The sequence below is a fragment of the Piliocolobus tephrosceles genome, chromosome 14, assembly GCF_002776525.5.
Source record: "Piliocolobus tephrosceles isolate RC106 chromosome 14, ASM277652v3, whole genome shotgun sequence".
NCBI classification, from domain to species: domain Eukaryota; kingdom Metazoa; phylum Chordata; class Mammalia; order Primates; family Cercopithecidae; genus Piliocolobus; species Piliocolobus tephrosceles.
In genome coordinates, this window is record NC_045447.1 from 22,714,301 (window position 1) to 22,735,268 (window position 20,968).

The 20,968-nt window shown below is 42.7% G+C and overlaps 1 protein-coding gene across 1 annotated transcript in view; it reads right to left on the reverse strand.

The window, feature by feature from the left end:
- Window positions 1-20,968, reverse strand: part of PAPPA (pappalysin 1) — a 247,490-nt gene that overhangs the window by 68,761 nt on the left and 157,761 nt on the right. The window lies entirely within an intron of this gene.

A 20,968-nucleotide genomic window follows, 5' to 3' on the forward strand; every position in this document is an offset into this window, starting at 1 on the left:
AAATTCATTCTCAATGATAGATAATACCAAACAGTATTAAAAGAAATAGGAAACATTTATAGACAAGCAGGATTCTTCAAACTTAGGAGTTTCTTGCATATTCAAATGTCACTTTGTTTACTGATTCATTCATTCATTTGAATGATATTTATTGAGTAACCATTGCTTGTCAAACACTCTGGGACAAAATGATAAAAAAAGACAGATGCTGAAGAGCTTAGAGCAGGCAATGTGTGCAGATATTAGTCAAGTAATTACAAATACATATATAAATATAAACAGAAAACAGTGTAATGAGGGAAAGAGGATAGGAACAGCTGAGCTGTCCTTGACATTGGTGAGGCCTTTGGTAGAAGGTCATCCCAAACTGACACTTCTCCTCTGGTCTCTAATGTGGCTTGTCTCTCAAAACTTCCCTGTGAATTTAGTCCTGTCATTTCATGTCTTCTCAGTGCATTCTACTCATCTGAAAAGTACATCTGACCTGGGGAGCCCTGAGGATCTCATATGCTATTGAAAAAAAGTGATATATCCTCAACAAGATCAAACAAACATAAACACCTAAAACAAGCAAAAACAAAAGTCAAATGGAAAAGTATACACAAGGATTAAGAATATCCATTTCTACAATAAATATAGTAGGAAAAGATTGGAAATAGTTTATATGTTCTCCTGTTGGTGGAGAAATGTATAAAATATGAAATATTCACATGACAGAATTCTGTTATGACAAAGGAACAGTAAGAGAAATAAACTAGATTCATATACAAGGATGATATAAAAATATTTTACTGCTTGGCTCGGTGTGGTCTCTAGTCAAATGAAAAGGAAGCCCTAATGGTAAGCTCATAGCCATCAACATGGAGAGATCGCAAAACGTAACACTGAGCGGAAAAAAAGAAACAAGGTGCAAATGAGTAAGTACATCATGACGTCATTTATAAAAATAACACAAAGCAAAACTATATATTGCCCAGCGATTCATGTGAATTAAAAATAGAGTAGAGAAGTATACATCAAATTCAGGGTGGTAGTTGTCTCTATGTATCAAGGAAGGGAATGACATTGGGAGTCAGGAAAAAAAGGGACCTCAATCTTATTTGTGGTGTGTTATTTTTCTTACAGAAAGAGACATGAAACAAATACGAAAAAATTTGCACAGTTGTCAACTTCAAGTGGTCCATAAACCTGTTATACATAGGTGGTTTTGGTTTACATCATCCTATGTAATTTTATAAATTAAAAAAAAAAAATCCAAACTGTTAGCTTAGAAAGCCATTGAAAATAGATACAAAATCATCAACATCAGTTTTCCTAACAATATGTTCAGTACAGTGGGCTCCAATGACCTGGACCAGGTCTGAATTTTCTACGATAGCCCATCCTTCTTACTCTTGGCACCATCTTGCTGAGAATCCCATCTATATTCTATGCTATGTGCCATCCTGGGAATCCCATCTATAAATCTGTGCAAACTCAAATGTCTCTCTTTCCATTACTTCTTGCAATGGTTCTGGCTTCAAGGAGGTCTTGGAAAATGCCAAGTCTCAATTATCTTTGTAATAAGTAGACACTAATCGAAGCACATGGTTGCATTATAATCTGCAGTTGCAAGCATTAGTACTTTTATTTTTAAATAAACCTTTTGTTGAAGTAATTTCATATTTATAGTAAAGTTGCAAGTATAATACAGATAATACAGATAACCAAAATGTGGTGTGCAATTGTGAACAAGTTGTCTTGTCTTTTGGCCCTTAGTTTACCTTGCACATCTGAATGCTGGGTTATACAACAGGTTTTCATGTATCTTTCATGGATTCCTTGGATTCCATGAAGAAGTTGGCCAGGGGATCATGATGTAGAGAAGATCTACTTAGTTTCCACTCTACTATTTCAAACAGAGCATCTCCACTCACCTGTTTTATATATCAAGCTGCCTTATAATATTTCATTTAAGAAAAGAGTTTCATTGCTTTAAATACATCAAAAAGTATTGAAATGTGTTAGCTGCCAAAGTTCCCCTCACCCTGTTCCTAGAAATTGATGGGTTCTGAGAGCACAATATTAATTCTCTGAATATCACTGGTAACTTCTTGAGAAGAAACATGCTATGAATCAACTATCCCATTGCCTAGGAATTAGGTGATGGCTTCAGTTATTCAAATCTCTAGAAGCCTCACACTAAGGAGGCTAAGGGTAGAACACAGCCACTTAAATGGGCTGGAAGACGTTTTTAAGTTTATTTATTTTTCTCAAAAACAACTGGGATCGGGTTTAGGCAGATCTGCCAGTGGATTGTGTTACACTTTACAACAGTGCAAGACTTTGCATAAACTATCAATGGAATTTGAAATCCAGGCCAGCAATTCGACATGTATCATTTCGGAATTCTTTCCCCTTGTGTTCTTAGCTGTCTGTCTCCCAGCAGAGCTTGGTGAAGCACATCTCTGAAGGCTGGATTGGGGGTGGGTCTTATCTCTGCATCTGAAACATTCATGGCTACAGGAATCTTTGATATGAACAAAGCCCTCTTATTGCTTAAATACTATTTTCTCTTGTCAGTTCTATTAGCACTAGACAGGGTTTTAGAGGAATATACTGGCGTTATTTTATTCTTCTGCTTTCCTATTCTGTTTTGTGTTTGTTTCAAGTTGGCTGCAATCCTGACCAAGGACAGTCAAAGCAGATCAGAGAAGAATGAACAAATCCAGCTGAAATGTTGCCCAAAGCCCTAGTTGATCTACAAAATCATCTATGTTCCTGGGGAAGTGGAGGGAGGCTGGAGAGGAAGAGAGAGGCAAACCCTTACAAGCCTCCTGCTTTCATAGACATTGAGTGAATCTGCTCATTCAGCAGTCATTTACTGAGGGCATATGGCATGCCAGGCTTCAGACAACTGCAAACAAAAGAGCCTTGCCATGACACAGAGTTGGTCACTAAGGACACAAGTGTGATCTCCAAGGTGACTGATTTTATAGGGATGCTCTGTTTTCATCCACCCGTGTTTTTTTGTTTTTTGTTTTTCACTTTCCAAAAAGGCAAATCCAACTCCATAAAGCATTGCTGAATAATGTTGACTTTACTGAATGTTCTGGGAGGAGACATGCAGGAGAGTTACACCACACATTCTAGGGGCCTCTTTAGCTCTCCTTACCATCACCCCTAAGCTCCTCTTCACTTATCATCTCCCTTCCTCCAGTTTCTTCAGTGACACTGGCTCCAGTGACATTCCCAATCTTTCTCAACCTTTTCTCCCTTCCCAATCTGCACATTTCTTATACACCATGCAGAGCCATACTCCATCCTTCCAGTGACGCTGAGGTCCTTCCCAGCCTTCCAGCCCTAGAGATGTCAGGAAGTAACACAGTAACTCTTTTTCCCCTCTCTGCCATGCTGGTGTGAACAATACCTGCTCCCTCCTTTCACATTGTTTCCTGTCTCGTGGAACACATCAATAGTGCTCTAGAAACACTGGCAACCTCTAGGCTTTCGGTTTTAGGGAAATGGAAAAGGAGATAAGGAGAGATTCTATGGAGCTGAAACCTGTTTTTCTGTCCTGCCCAGTCCCATGTTTATTGCAGTATTATTCATGATAGCCAAGATGTGGTAACAACCTAAATGTCCATCAACAGAAGAATGGATAAAGAATACGTGATATATACATACAATGGAATATTACTTGACCTTAAAAAAGGAAAGTCTGCAATCTGCAATAAGAGGAATGAATTTTGAGGACATTATGCTAAGTTAAATAAGCCAGACATGGAAAACAAATACTGCATTAACTCACTTAATATGAAGTGTCTAAAATAATCACATTCATAGAACCAAAGATGAAATGAATGGTGGTTGCTAGGGGATGGGGAAGGAAAAAGTGATCAGTGACTAATGAATAGGCACAAGGTTTCAGTTAAGCAAGATGAATAATTTCTGGGACTCTGCTGTAAAACATTGTTCCTATAGTGAACAATACTGTACCGTACACTTAAAAATTTGTTAAGAGGGTAGATCTCATGGTGTGCTCGTCCCATAATAAAAAATAAATAATTATTACTTTGAATGACTAAAATGTTGACATTCAATGTTGATCCACTGGCCTGAAAGTATTTGACTCTTTGAACCCCTGGTACAGGTTTAATGGTGTCTACACTGGCAGAAAACCTGCTTGCTTCTTTTCTCATCCTGGGAAATCTAGCAGGTCCCTCCAAACAGCTTCCCCAGCCCTTATTCTGAGAAAATAGTTGGTCCCTGGGGTGGCTTCAGGTCACAGCTTTGTTGTCCTGGGACAACAATAAATAATTACATTTATTAATGTATAAATACATTAAATATTTTTACATAAAATATTTTATTACATAAAATAAATGAAGGGAAAAATAAATTGATATAGCAGTGCTAGGCAAAGAGCAGATGTGGCTGGGCTGACAAGCACCCTCACTTAGGGCCTCTCAGGTTGGAGGAGGGATGACATAGCCTCTTGATTACTTTATGGACATACAGCTCATTTCCATTATAGAAAGCCTATGTACCATTGGACAGTCCTCTCCAACGTCAGAGAGAGAGAGAGACTCCTGGCTCCACTTTCTCTTACTGTTTCCTCTAAGTAGCAATGCCTATAAGCTTTCTTATTTTAAAGTTATATGGGACTAGAATAGGTTATCTACTGAGACCATTCCCCTTTGCAGTGGTCAAGGGAGGGAGGGGAGGTATCTTGCACAGTAATATATAGCCAATATGGAGCAACATATTTATGAAAAAGCAAAATTTTCTGTCTCCCAGAAATAGTGCACTTTTCTCACTTATGTTCTGTACCTTATTGATCCTATTTTTGCCATGTAGAAACATCTCCAGTGACATTTATACCTCTTCCCCCAAGAAATCATGGCAGAAATGACAGACAGCAATTCTAGTGCCCAACACCATTCTCTTCTCCAAGATACCCAGCCCTGTGTCTTTTATGGAAGCTGGGCAGATGACTGCTTCTCAACCTCATCCTAGCACCTGGAGGAACTGAAAGGCAAGTGACCCCTTTTCCACTTGGCCTTGAGGGAGGGCCACTCATTTTAGCAGAATCCCTTAGACTCTCCATTATCTGCAGAGATAATCTGTGTTTCCTTCAAATACCATCCATGGACAGTAGAAGACCTGGCTTAATTCCAGCTCTGTCACCAATTAACTGGACTTTTCTCTCACTCTCCAATTCCCCCTCTGCAATTGTACTGAATGGTTGCACTCAACGACCTTTAAGGGCCCCAGGAGCTTAAGGACACCCACAGTCATAACATCCACCAAGGGTTTCATAGTCACAATATCGTTTAACCCTGATAGTCTGGGAGATTAGAGCCACTGCATTTTCTCTGGTGAGAAAACGAGGCTCAGAGGCTTTGAAAAACCCTTTCAAGGTCCTATATTCCAGTTGTATATCACAACTGGGAGTTGACTGATCTCTAGAATTCCATGTTCTGTATACTTAATTACAAAGCAACACAATTGCTACTTGGACTCGACTGAAACCTCCGCTTCCTCTGGTGGAGAAAGGGCACCAAAGACCAGTCTTTTTGCTTCTGGTCCCACCACATTCATTCATAAAAATGCTCCCCATAATTAACTTTCCAAAGGGGAGAAACTAACCATACCACCCTGCTACTTATCCACCCACCATGCTGCCCACGATCCACAGGATGGAACCTTCCCTTGACACAGCTTACAAAGGCTTTCAGGAGCTGGTTTCAGCAGCTTCCACCAATTTCACTGCTCTCTGTGCTCCCTTCCCTGGCATCTATACAGTGATGTCTCCTTCAAGCTGGACAACTCTTTCTCCCACATGTTGTAGACTCCCGCTCCATGATTCTGGAGCCCAGAACCCCCACCCCGACCACTGCTGCACTGCCCATTTTGTGAAATACTACACGCATTTCAAAGCCACTCTCAAATATCATCCCTCCTCTGAAAGCCTTTACTCACTCCCCAGGCAGAATTAATTGCTCTTTTTTTATGTGTCCATATAGTTCCTTATTTATACCTCAGTTACAGCACCTGTCAAGTTAGATTATAGTTGTTTAGAGTCCAGTCTCATCTCTTTAAACTCTGAAGACTTCCAAGGTGAGAAGCATGTTTTATTTATCCTCAAATAAATCCCAGCAGATTTCCCAGCACACAGGAAATAATAGGGACCCAGCAGGCAACAGCAGCAGTAGCAGCAGCAGCAACATGTATCAGGTGCCTATTCTATGCTGGGCACTGTTTTAAGGACTCCATGTGTACTAAATCATGCAGTGCTCACAATGACTCTGTGAGGTGGGTATTAGAATGATTTGCATTTTACAGATAACAAAATTGAGGCCCAGTAATTTGCCTAGGGTCACACAACTAATTAGCGGTAGAACCAAAATTGAAATCCACGCACAAATTTAGCCCACATTCGTAACCACGGATGTTAACTTCAAGAGAGCCTGCCTACGTACCTCTCAGGGCTGTGACAGGATTTTTAAACAAGAGAATGGATGTATTTGTGCTAGCGGAGTCTTAATCTCAGCCACATGGAAGATGGAATTGGGACTTCTTGTCTTCCCCTGGGGCTCCTGAAATAGAAGCTGCTTCAACAGACCAAAACAGGCCTTTTCAGGTCTGCCCTTTCTACCAGGTCCCTTGCCTGGTAGAAAGAACCTGCAACTGCCAGGCAAGGGACCTGCCTCCTAGAACTGACTCAATTGCTCATTTTTTCTGACCTTCTCTCTTCCTATTTATGGAAAGACAAAGTAAGATGAATTCATCTCTAGAGGGCTTTTCAGTCCTGACATTCTGCTGGCTTTTGATTTCCAGCTTCTCTGGTGAATGCTGCAGAAAAGAATGTTGACTCTAAGTGTAAAACAAGCAAACAAACAAACAACAACAGCAACAACAACAAAACCACATAGTGCAGCAGGTGAACATCCTGTTGACTTCTGAGACTTACGGGTCCCTTTCTCTGAAGCTGAAGGCTAATTTCCAAGACACCTTTTTAGACAAAGACAATCAGAACAGTAACATAAAAGTTTACTGCAGCCTTTCCAGCAATGCGTTCTCTCTCTCTCTCTCTTTTCGTGTCTGCAATTGCATGTTGCAAAATAGCTGGGGAAATCCTTCGTCCAGAGCTTTGGGATCATTGGATGTCTGAGCTGGGAGGGTCCTCGGAAATTCTTACTCCAATTCTCACATTTGATGGATGGAGAAACATAGCCCGGTGAAGGGAGAAGAGACTGACTTGAACATATACAGTAAGCTCTTCTGTGATGGGCCAGGATGTCTGGTGGTGACTAGGGATTCCAGGTCTGCAGAAACAGAGGACTCTGTGGTTCCAGGACCCGGGGACTCTTGTCCACTCAGTGCACTGCCAGCCGCTACATCCAGCACCCGCCTTCAAATCCCCCTCCTTTGCAGAAGACTGCTTTCAATTAGAGGAGTTAACGATGTCTTGCTTTCAAAGGGTTTTTTAAAATCCAGTTTATCTTCCACCCACACACGATGTACACAAAGGCAGGGAGACGGAGGGAGAAGAGGGGGAGCGGGGGCTCTGGTATTTTCCCACACAGGGGACATGCCATGAGGTTTCCATTGAATTTCGATTTTACAGATTTACATGCCCTTTTGTCAATCATGGGAGGGAGGAAGTGCTCATCAAGCCTCTAGCCCAACCTCTCCAATTTCCTTTTTCCACCCAAAGGGACCTGCGAATGAGCCTTATAGAAGAAAATAGGAAAAGGAATGGGGAGGAGGAGTGCGGGGATGGATACTGACAATAACAATATGCATAAATGTACAAGTGTGCAACACACACAGACACACACACACACACACGGCCAGGCAGTGTTTCTCAATATTTCTCCTTAGGCCACATTTTAACCTCAGGCTTGCAGTTCCAATGCCAGGTTATTTCCCAAGAATTGCAAGGGTGCAAGAAGGACAGAAGTTGATTTCCTAATATAAACCCCCAAGATCCTTAAGGGTCCTGAGGACTACAGAAGGGAAAGCCTGCTGAGAGACAGCCTATAAGACTACAGCTGTAAAGGGCCTCAGGGAACCTGGACACAGAATGGCCCAGGTGAAATAAAACCTCCTCCATAAACTAGGCTTTGCTCTTTTTATCAGATGGTATTCCCCCTGCTCAGTGTTTTCCTGGGAGAGTGGGAGAGGGCACCAGCTTTTTTTTTTTTTTTTTTTTTTTTTTTTTTTTTTTCTGAGACGAAGTCTTCCTCTTGTTCCCCAGGCTGGAATGCGATGGCATGATCTCAGCTAACTGCAACCTCTGCCTCCCAGGTTTAAGCGATTCTCCTGCCTCGGCGCCCCGAGTAGTTGGGATTACAGGTTTCTGCCACCATACCCAGCTACTTTTGGTATTTTTAGTAAAGATGGGGTTTTTAACCTGTTGGCCAGACCTCAGGTATTCCACCTGCCTCAGCCTCCCAAAGTGCTGGGATTACAGGCGTGAGCCACCATGCCTGGCTGGCACCAGCTCTTAAAGATGGTCTGCCCAAAATGGGTGCTGCCTGTGTATTATCTCATTGTACCTTCCTAATAATCTTGTGAAATAAGCATCTTTATCCCCAGTTGAGATAAAAGGACTCTGAGATTTGGGTAGGCATTTATCAGCTTGTCAAGACTTAGCAGTCAAACTCATGCTCATCTGACTCAAAGTCTGTTCTCTACTTACTCCATGGCTTGACCTCCACACCCTTGGTGTAATATACTTGCATTGTGGTTCCTTGTATGTCCATCTGAATCTCCACATATGAGCTTCAAAGACAGTGCCTATGCCTGATTTCTCTTTCCTTTTCATCGGTGTTTAGTGCAGGTTACTGGGCAGGGCTCACTGAATGTCCCCTATGTTAAACTAATATGGGTTTTTCAAGGCTTTGTAGGCAGTTCACTGTTGATGCATTAGATCTAGAAATCCAAGTCTACAGGGCGTAGACCAATGTTTAGAGATTATAATAACCATGTAGTGCTGGAAAGGGACCAGGAGAACCAGGACTCATTCCCATGTGACATCAGTGCTATCATTCTCTCATCCATTGCACAGGACAGGCACCATTAATTACATAGTGCATCCCTGAAGGTAGGCTTCTAAATCCATCTCAACAAAACACCATGGGGAGTCATTGTCAATTGCTCAGAACTGGCCTAGAAGATGAACCCTATTTGCAATTCTTGAACTTGGCCAAGTTCAAGAAGAATGAGCTTTTACCTTTTCTATCTTCAGTATTAAGAGTAGAGGAAGGTCCAGCTTAGATACTAAGCAAATATTTGTTGAGTAAAAGAATGTATAACAACAATAACACTTTACATGTCTCATCTCAGTTAATGCATGTAATGAATAAATGCAATCCAAATCTCCCAGCTTCAGGTTCAGGGCCTCTCCCACTACCTGCAGAGCACTATAGACCTCTCCTACCTGGGATCTTCTCTTCATTCCTACTCCTGTCCCTGCTTCCCTCTTATGCCTCTAATTCCAAACTGACCCACTGAACATAGAAAACTTTAAGGGAAACCGAGGGTTAACAGATACACAACACAACACACAAGCGCACACACACACACACACATACACCTTTTTACACACTTAATAGCAATGGCAGCAAAGAGAGAGGGGGGAGCCAGGCTTTCTTTTACCGACCATTAGAAACAATTATCACTTTCCCCAGGCCTCCAGAGCAGCTTTCCCCTTTGATGCCTGCCTTAAAGAGATAGAGGGGAAAGGGAGGGGTGGTTTGCCTTTCTTTCAATATGAGGATTTATTCTTTGGCATGGACAGACAATCAAGGAAAGAAGAATTTCCTGTGTGCAGGGCCAGAGTGTGAAACAGAGACATGGCTTCTTCTTCTCTCCCAGAGTTCTAGAAATAGCAGCAGATCTCAGGGCCTCCACCCAGGAGACACTTTCTGATAAGATAACTTGGCATTGGATGCCCTCCAGCCTTGGGCTCAGCTCTGGGCTGATTAGCACCTCCTTGCTCCAGGGATCTGTCCCTAACACATTAGGCATTTCACACTCCTTAGGGGTCTTATACCCTTCAGGCCGGCACCTCCCCACAAGTCTGAAATCCTGGGATTTAGGGTGCAAACCCCTGGCCAGGCCAAATGATCATGGAGGAAGAGCCAGGCTTTCAATGGAAAGGGAATATAGAAATCATATAAGGCATCATTGCCCTACAGCATACTAACATTTTTACAGGTAGGGAAACTAAGTTTCTTAGAAATGATATGGTTCGGAATCATAGAATCTATTCTTAGAGACTACTCATTAAATTGCTCAATTTCATACACACAGGTTCAGGATTTCTGGGGGACAGCAGATAAATGTCTCAACCTTCTTCTAAGGGAAAAGCTTATGTTAGAGGCCTAAGACAGCATTCATGAAAGTGGTAAAGCTAACATGTTTTCTTTGCCATCATTTACTGTCCAGCACCTATGTTCCAAACATAGAATCCGCACATTCCCGGGAAGCCAGTATTACTATCCTCCTCCTTGTTTGTCCTACAGATAAACAGCCTGGGCTCAGAGGTAATAAATAAGGCACCAAGGCCACACCTGTCAGGAGTGGATGTTGAAGTCTGTGTCACTTCAAGTCTATCTCCTATTCCCAGTCCATTCTACAGAAGAGAAAACAGAGACCCACACAGTGTACGTGCTGATCTTAATGAGAATGGTGACAATAACGGTGAGGACAATAAATATCCAAATGCTTTCACCTCCATGGACACCATCCTTATGTCATTGTGACGGGGAGATTCATCGCCCATCCCACCCCCTTTTTTCAAATTGAGAAAGAAAATTCACAATCGCAGTGGAAGTACTGATTAAAATAATGACACTAGTCACTCATTTATATTGAATGAAATGTTAGTTCTCACACCTCTACCCCGTGGGTTTGGCATCAGCTCCCTGTTCTGCAGACAGTACAGCCAGGCATCGGGCCGAGTCCCTTCCTGGATGCCCGTTTTGAGGAGGAGATGGGCAGGGGGCTCAAGCTCCTCCAGCTAGTAAATCCTCTAACAAGGGAGAGTGATTAGTGTCGGATGTGGCGGTCGCCTTTTGTGCTGCTGACAACTGCTGCCATTAAAGGCCTGGCCGTGCTCATTTCACACGGGCCCTCCGCAGGCCTGCTCCCTGTCTCCCTAATTATGCCATTCACTAGTCGCCCAGGCCCGCCTATGAACTCCTGACCCAGCACTGAAAGACTTGGGATCTCATTACTAATCTCTTAAGCCACCTAGTCCTCCAAAATACATCCATTTAAGTTGGAGGCCAAGGCTTTGGGGTGGGAGGTGGGGAGAGGGAAAGTCTGGCACAGAGACTTCTCATGACACGGCCATTTTCCCTTTCGGGAGACTGTGGCCTGAGCCACAGGGCAGCTGGCATGACTGTCCGGCTCAGCCCAGGGCAGGCCCTGCTGAGGGACGGCGACTGGGTCTTGAGACTAGGAGTCCCTTGGACAGAAATGGGAGGACATCTGGGCCCACCTGTTTGTAATTTCAGGGGTGCGGGTGGGGGATGAGGCCTGTGTTTGTTTTAATTATTATTATTGTTGTTGAAAAGGGAGGAAAAAAATGAGCAGAAACTGCTAACATCTGGAGGCTGCCGTCCAGTTTACGTAATCTCTTGCAGCAGAAGAGGAACACGGGATCCCCAGCCAGATGGTCCGTGGGTGACTTCACAGCACACGTGCTACCTCCAAGAGTAAGATGCTGATGGGGTTAAAAGAGTGGGATGCAAAACCTTCCTTATATTCTTACAGGGTGAGAGGCAGTGGTTTGGGTGCTCCCAGGGACCTGTTTTCTTTAGAAAGAACCTTTTTTTTTTTTTCTTGTCCAGTCTAGGCTCAAATGTTTCTATGTCTCTCTCATTCAGTCATTCACTCATTCAACAAACATTATTTAGCACTTATTGATGTGTTAGATTCTTCATTCCCATGGTCTGCATGAAGAAAATGGACCACAAAGGAACAAAAGCAATAAAGATAAAAATTCCTTCTCCTAAAAGCTCCCAAACCCATGGGGGTAGGAGGTGAAGAACGAAGCAAGCAAACACTCATAGAGAAATGTAGTAGGTTCTGCGTTCAAGTGCTGTGAAGGCTGAGGGAGGGGCTTGGAGAAGGGAGTTGCTGAGGCAATCTATGTCTGAAGGCTAGGTCTGAAATGCAAGATCTTAAAATCAAATGGGCTCTAGAGAGCAGGAACTGGAGAAAAAAAGAAAAAAAAGGCCAGTGAAGGAGAAAAACTCGGCCACAGCTAAGCCATAACAAAACCAGTTTTCCAAATGATGTCAACAGCAGAGGCGTGAAGGATAAGTTTGAGATGCTGAATATTGCTCTGAACACAGTTCTGAGCATGTTATTTTAAAAAATACATTGCTAACTTTCTGTAGTTTAAACTTTATTTTTGCATTTGTACTGAAAGAAATTAATGAAATGTCACAAATTCTAGATCAGAATATAAAACCAGTGTAGACTCTGGATCAGATCAAGAGAGCACTGTTAACTTCAGTCAGGATAAACACTCGACTTTAGACAGGAGCACAGAGCTACTGCCAGCAGTAGAAAACTCCAAGGCATTTCCAGCTCCAGATAATAATCCTGAAAAATCATGAATTTTATTTCAGAGCCCAGAGGCATTGTCAGTTCTAGAGCAGTATGTTGAGCACTGAAACACTTCCAAGTTCTGGACCAGAATACGAAAACACCATAATCCTAGAACAGGGCTGGGTAATGCCTTCTGCTCTATAGCCCCAAACCTGAAACTGACTGAGATTTAGACACTAAAGATGAAAAATACACATCTACTTAGCTTTAATCCAAATGGTCTCTCTGCTGGCTCTAGAGTGAAATTCAGACACACAGCCAACCCTGGAGTACAGCACTAAAACATGGAAATCTCCATCACTCAGCTCAGAGCTACTAAGACTAAAGGGGAATGTCTTAGGAAGTTTCTATACCTCTCCTCGTCCTTTGATTTTAAATCAAAGCCCCTGGGCATTCATGGGTTAATCAGAAAAGTGATGACCACATCCAAGTTCGGTGCCTGGTCACCGAAACCCTTGGTTACAAATAGTTGAACAGTGGTTAATGGCAGTCTTGACCACACTGGCCTATTCAAGAAAGGTCAGAGGAGTGATTTTTTACTTAAAAACATCTGTCTTGAAAGAACAAGACTTTCTCAAGTTCATAAAACTAGAAGTTTCCAGGTTGTTGTTTTTGTTTCCTCCCCTTATCCCCCTTTCTCCTGTTATTCAGCTTTCCAAATTAAGATCTGTGTGTTCCAGATTGTGTTGAAAATGAAGTACAAGTCACATTACCTGCAGGGAACCTCACTAGATGCCAAGATGATCATGCAGAGTGCACTGTCTCTGGGTCCTGCTTCTCACTGCAGACCTCAGGGTCCTCCCATCCCCTCTTATAGCCTAAATGAGTAAGGGCTGGGAATTGCTGCATGATTCGCTCTCTTCTTTTTGCTTTTGAAGAAGAGGCAGTACTCTTGTCTAGGTTGCCTCGAGCTTGATTTTTTCCTAGGAAGAGTCTCCAAAGGATGCAATGCAGTGATGTATGTGAGGAACAGGCGGACAGTAGTCACTTATGTTTTTAACAGTGTCCTGCAGACCTTCCAACTCAAACAAGAACTCTCATTTTTAAAGACAAAAGTGGCATTTCTCCCTGGCCTGCCCTTCCAGGTTTCAGAGGTAGAAACAGTGACTGTGATGCACAAACCAGGGAGCTTTGTCCACCACAGGTGCAATGGACACTATTGGCTTATGTGTCCACCATTCTATCAGCAGAGTTCTCTGAGGAACAAGGACCTTCCAGGGTGATGCTTTCCCCTAGTGGCAGCTTTGGCCAGGACAACAGACATCTGCACAAAAGCAGGGTGTTGAAGCAGCTGTTCTGAGATGCAGTGCCTGGGAATCCAGGATCCACAATGTGAACTTCTCAACAACCCCTGCACCTGCCACTTGCCTGAATCTTTCACTGAGGACCAGAAGACACATGCATTTTAAATCAAAGGAATGTGAGTTGGAATTTCAGCTTCTGCCATTCACTGACAACATGGCCTTGAACCCTTCATAAAGTGTAATGTCTTCCACTGCAGAATGAAATGACGGTACCTATGTTGTAGGGTTGTGAGGATTCAAAGAGCTCTTGCACATGCAAATATTTAGATACATCCTACTCACTAAAGTACAAAATTGACATTTTCCTCCTTTATAACTTGCTGCTTCTTTCTTTCTGGCTATAGAGGGACATGGTTCTGGGTTCAAATTCTAGACTTCCCTGTTTTACCACTGGGCTACCTGTAGAACTTGGGTAAGTGACCTAACCTTTGTGAGTCTTGATTTATGCCTCTGTAAATCAGTGGAAATTACAGTAGTTACCTCATAGGGTGGTTGACAGGTTTAAATGCATAAAAAAACAGTGTAGAGTTCCCTACATAATGTAATCATCCTGATAGCCAAGTCATTCCCATTATTCTACTCATCATTATCAATTTCTGTAGTTACTATTATATTATGGTTATTACTGGTATTTGTTGTTCTTGTGTAGTCCTTCATTTTCTTCTGTCTCTTAATTCTACATTCCTTCTTTCCTTTTACCTCCACCTCTTCTTCCTCCCTTCTTTCTTCCTCTTACTCCTTCACACCCTCCTGTGCTGGGCCTTGTGTTGGGAGATCTCTCTGAAGGTGAACCACATTCTCAAGTCAGAAAGGAAGACCATTAGGTTTCCATCCATCTCTGTAGGAAGCCAATCACAGGAAAATTGCTTAGACCCCAATCTTTCCTGCAATAACAAGAGGCAAAGGGTAGAGCTTCCTTCCTGGGACTCAGCCTCCAGAAGCTGTTTCCTACTTTTTGCCCAAAGCTGTTAGCAGACAAAAAAAAATTATTTCTCAGTATTTATCATGAAACTCTATATGCCAGGCCCTGTTCTTGATGCTGGAACACACAGTAGTAAGCATACAAAAACAGTTACTTAAAAACCCTTCTCATTGTGCAGTGAACATTCCGGGGGTGATGATGGATTACGGAGGCACAGAGTAGCAGAAAGAACTTGAGGTCTGGGTTCAGGATGGGTTTTCAGGTCCTCTTCCTCCCCGAATTCACACAGCAGCACTTATCTTCTTTGTAATGTGAAGGGATGAACCAGGAGAGTTCAGAAGGCCCTGCCTGCTTTGATCACCTATGATATTACTAGGAGGCTGTAACCTGGAAACATAAGGGAATCACTTGTAGACACTGATTTATACATTTAATCCAATTATAAAGGAGGTAACACCCAGCAGATATTGTTCCCAACAACATCATTTAATGAGTCCATTTTCTGAGTGTTGTCCACACAGCAGGCCCTGTGCTGGGCATGGGAAATACTTAAAAGCATAAGATGAGGGCCAAATCCTTAGCTGCTCACCAGTCATTTGGTATGAAAAGCTGTGGACACAAGCAATGCACACTGAAAGTCAGCTTGTGCTCAAGCCTGTCTGATAATTCCAGAAGTATTCTGCACATAGAAGAGGGAGGCTGCTCATGGGTTGAGGTTGTCAGGGGAGGGATATGCAAGAGGAGCCACTTGAGCTAAACACTATAGGATAGTTAAGCCCTAAAAAGGTAGAGGAGCAAATGATGGTGTTTCCAGGCAGGAGAAAAGGAAACCCCAAGACATATCTGGAAATTGCAAGTTGGCCCATACTGCCTGGAACGTGCCTCTTAGGCAGTGGGCTGTAAAGCAAAGGTAGAGATTGTGCATGGCCTTGTCTGCCAAGACTTTTGGAGTTTATAAGTCATGGGAAAAAAAATAGAAAGCTTCACAGGTGAGAAATCACTGAGACCAATATTTCTTGTGAATTATGGAGAATATGCTCCAAAAGCAAAAGTCCTCCAGTGGGAATTTATGCAGACTTAAAAAATTTAAGACATTGAATTACAAAAATTTAGTATATCATATCTCACTCTGGGAAAGAGAAATGTCATTAAAAAATCTTTGGAGAGGCCAGGTGCGGTGGCTCACACCTGTAATCCCAGCACTTTGGGCGGCCGAGGCAGGTGGATCATGGAATCAGGAGACCAAGACCATCCTGGCCAACATAGTGAAACCCTGTCTCTACTAAAAATACAAATATTAGTTGGATGTGGTGGTCCGTGCCTGTAGTCCCAACTACTTGGGAGGCTGAGGCAGGATGCTTGAAAAACCTGGGAGGTGGAGGTTGCAGTGAGCCAAGATCGCACCACTATACTCCAGCCTGGTGACAGAGTGAGACTCCATCTCAAAAAAAAAAAAAAAAAAAAAAAAGGATGTGATGCAATGACAGAACTGAATGAATTTAGGTAGTACTTACTCTATTCTAAGCAGCACTGTCCTAAGTGCTTTAAGTGTGCTATCCCATGGAATTCTCACCATCTCCCCATAATTATTTAATTTTACAGATGAAAGGACTAAGGCACAGAGAGGCCAATTAATTTGCTGGAGATCTCAATGCAAGTAGCAGCCCTGTCATGTGATGTACTCTAGACCTGCCCTGTCTAGTAGGGGAGCCCAATACCCACATAATAGGCTATTTAAATTGAATGAATTAAAATTAAACCAATTAATCAGTTCCTCAGTTTCATAAACCCCATTCCTAGGGCTCAATATCATAGTCGGCTAGAGGCTACTGAACAGGACATTCATATGTAGAACATTTTCATCATCATGGAAGGTTCTATTGGACAGATAGTCTGGAGCCTGGTCTGTGAACACTGATACAATTTTGCTGTCTCTGAAATATAAACTCCTGACCGTAGCTCCGTGGTGCGTGTCAGTTTATCTCCTCCTTCCCGTTGCATTAAATTGATACTCTCTTCCTGGAGCCCTTGCCACCAGTCAGTTGCACTGCAGACATGGGCATTACCCAGGTGGCATCTGCATCTCTGAAAGCAGTACCTTGACAGTAGACCAGATCTCTCCCAAACCTGTGACTTCCCCAGGGATCCCTCTTCCAGGAACGGGAGAAATGCAGACATCACTGAAGTGTCCCCTTCCACCAGCTGCACATATGAGTCATGTTTGGAAAAGGATTCTAGGGTGGGCAGGAGCCCCAGGGAAAACTTTCTTGGACTGCCCTGGCACAGGGAACCTCTCAGCGGGGACATCTCTCATGGGCCTCTCTGGGCCCATTTCTCTCTGGCAAACAAACATGTACAAATGTACCCAGGATACCCTGGTGCTTGGATCTGGCTGAAGAATTAACCAGGGTTTAAGAAAATCATGGTTGGAGTTTCTTAAGGGGAGGCAGAAGGCCCTTTCTGGTCTCATTCTACAGGTAACATACCCAGGCTAATTTATCAAAGTAAGGATGGGGAGGAATAGAGAGTGGGGAGGAACAGAGAGTAGGGAGGAGGGGGCTTGAAAGACAAACAAAAACAAATGAACACATACACAAATAAAAACAAAATCTTGTGTACAGCCAAACTCTAACTCCCCTCGAAACCCCATCCTTTGGGTCTGGCTTGAGAAAGTTTACTTTCAGACTTAGAGAAATGAGTATGTGGTTTTAGGGACAAAATTCAATACCGCCAAAGCAGCCGGCTCAGCAAGCTCAACTGGCTATTGCTTCCTAAGTGCATTACAGCCCCGGAGAGTGAATGCTGTTTACATTTTTTACATGTTTCTTGGGTACAGAACATGAAACTAAATTACACAGCAAAGGCCATGCTGGCTGAATGCTGGTGACCCCACTTAAAACAAAACAATAACAAAAAAGAAAGAAAGAAAGAAAGAGAAGAAAATTAAAGACAAGAATGGAGAAGGGTTTTAAGGGAGCCAGAACAAATGACAAGGATAAAAGAAAGGTTTCTGGTCCTGAAGCTAAGACTGAGGAAGAGGATGTGGAGAATGAAGGCGATGAGATAGGGGTAGGCCAGGTTTGGAAGAAAAAGGAAGAGAGAGGCCAAGGAATCTTCCTAGATGGGTCATGGAAGGGGTTGGCAGGGATGTGTCTAGTCTACATGCAGAACCAGTGGAAGCAGCCCCAAACCACAAAGTCTTGCTTATTCTTGGGCTTCAAGTAAAGAGTCAAGTGTCAACTGAAAAATGAAGACTCGCTATTCAAACCAGGATCTCACCGTTCCACGTTGCACCTTCCCCGATCAATCAATACATGTTTGTTGTATGCCTACAAATGCCACGCCCATCCCTTCATTGTTTTCCTCTCTTACACATTTTTGTTCCTTCTCCAGATTCAACTTGCTCAGGGATAACATGGTTTAGTAGGGATGTGAACTGACACGAATTGGATGTCTTGCAAGACGTAGCCATGTACTGGACATTTTATATATGTTAGCTCATTGGATCCTCATACCATCTCACAGAATGACAGCAGGATCATGTGAAGATGAGAACAACTGGGGTTTAGAAAACTGAAGTCATTTGCCAGGCAGCAGACAGTTGGTAAGAAACAGTACTCAAGTTAGGTCTTTCTGGCTTCAAAGCTTATGCTTCCTCTGTGAAACAATATGGCTACACTACAATGTTTTTTAAAGTTTCCCCCAAATCCCCAAGTGGAAAGAAAAATTACTTTCTGGATAACCTGTCGCTTTATTCAGGTTAGCCCTTCCTCCTCAAAGGTTAATGTCTAAGGTTAACTCCATTTGTCCACATATCACGGCACTTTGCAAGCTTTGTCTTTTCTTATTGAAAGAAGCTATTTTGGTGTCTTCCTCCATGGCACATAACTTACTGCTTGACACCAGTGGTTGCTTTGTTCAACCTCATGTTGAAAATGATGCTTTGGACACAGAAGATTCACAAGATTCTGTTGATTTTGAATCCAAATACCAGAATCATTTTATAACAGATGGGATTGAGAGGTTCAGGGAAGTTGTTTAATCAAAATCAAGTCTTTATTAAGTGAAGTAAGACCAAGAGACTTTCAAAGTCTCTCTCTGCTTAAATTTCTATGCCCCAAATACTATTCTGTTAGAAAAAAAAGTCCACATGTTGTTCCTAATTGGATTTGTTCCTCAGTTGCCAAACTTCACAGGCAAATAGAAATGTTTCTTTAAAACTTTGCTGGTTGCTACCAGAAGGAAAACTGCATTTCTGTCTCATCCTTGACAAGTAACTGCCATGGAGATGTTACTACTCCTATTTTACAGATAAAAAACTGGGTTGGGGGCAAAGAGATCTGACTTGCTCAAAGTCTCAGAGCTAGTAAGTGGTGGACTCTAGAACTGAAAATCAGGTTGATCTGATCCCCAGATCTCATTTTTTATAAAGCTCCAGTCACTGAGAGTTTTTCAGCCCAAATCCTAGGGCCAATCAGAGTGTCTAGATTTTTGTAAATTTCAACAGATATTGAAAGGGTAAATGACCAAAGGATGAATAGAAGAGACAGCCAGGAGCAGAATCTAGTAGATATCTTTGCTGAGGCCCCATAAGATTCAGTAGATTTGAAGTCTCCCACAGCCCAAGGTTTTCATGACAAGTTTTGGGGGTGGTTATAGTGACCAACTCAGTGGGCTCCCTTCTGAGGCAGGCTCTGATTTTTACTTTCCTGGAGGGATTTTTGGGTGCCCCACACCATGGGACAGGCTGAACTAGACCATGGTACTTTCTGTTCTGTCTCCTTAGATTACTTGCACACGTGCTCTTGAAAAATTATTCAGAAACCACCAGGAGAAAGCAGATCCCTTGGGTATTTGGGAAAACTGCTTGGAATTGTCTCTGAAATTTCAGCATGTTCCCTTCGCCTTTCCTCCTTCCACCACCATTGGCAAAGGCTCTCTAATTTCACTAATGAGAGGAGATGAGTGCTTTGGTGAAGGCCATAGCAGGCAGGGCAGGCAAGGAAGGGACAGAGAGCCTCTTAGAAGTGACTTCAGCACTGGGTATAGAGTACAGGATTTCTTCCTGCCCTTTGCAAATAGTACACTCTAAATAGCATTGCAGAATTGCTTATCAATGCGGAATTTCCAAGTGAGGCTGTTTTAATGCAATACCAGTATCCTGGTATAACAAAAGAAAATAGAAGAAAGAGTGCCATGGGTGGGGTGATTCATCTCCCTGAGACTCAGTTTCTTCATTTTAAGAGAGGAATATTAAGAATTCTCAGCAGGGTTGTTCAGAAATCTATGCAAAATAATACAGGGCCTGGCATGTAAGAAGTGTTCAACAGTTGTCAATGTTCTTCTTTCAATGATCCAACCACATTAGTCTCCTGCTGAAAAACTCAGAAAAACTCCCCACTGCCCTCAGGATAATGTCAAGTTCCAAGCATTGGCAGGATTTTCCTAACCATATTTCCTAGCTCATCTCTCTTGACTTCCCCTTCATTTATTATTTACCTTCTTTTGGATATGCCCCTCGCAGACCCCATCGTGCGATTCTTTTCTCCCTCTCCTGTCCTCCAGCTTATCCTTTTAGTTGAAACTCAAAAATCACTTCTCCTTGTCCTCCTATGGGTCCGCCTCTCTGAGCACTTTGTACACTGCATCATAAGTGTACATGGAAAGATTTCTTATCCTTGTATCCATACAATACCCTAGTGGGTATCTAGTCCCTTGCTCTGGAGACAAGGGTGAGGAAGACACAGATGAATGGCTTCTCCATTCCTGCCTCAGACTTGGCAGCCATCAGAAAATATGCACATCTGGCTGGGCGCAGTGGCTCACACCTGTAATCCCAGCACTTTGGGAGGCTGAGGAAGACGGATCATTTGAGGTTAGAAGTTTGAGACCAGCCTGACCAACATGGTGAAACCCCATCTCTACTAAAAATACAAAACTTAGCTGGGCATAGCAGCATAGGCTTGTAATCCCAGCTACTTGGGAGGCTGAGGCAGGAGGATCACTTGAACCTGAGAGGTGGAGGCTGGAGTGAGCTGAGACTACACCATCTGTCCTGGAGGATAGAGTGAAACTTGGACTCCAAAAAAAAAAAAAAAAAAAAAGAAAGAAAGAAAAAAAGAAAGAA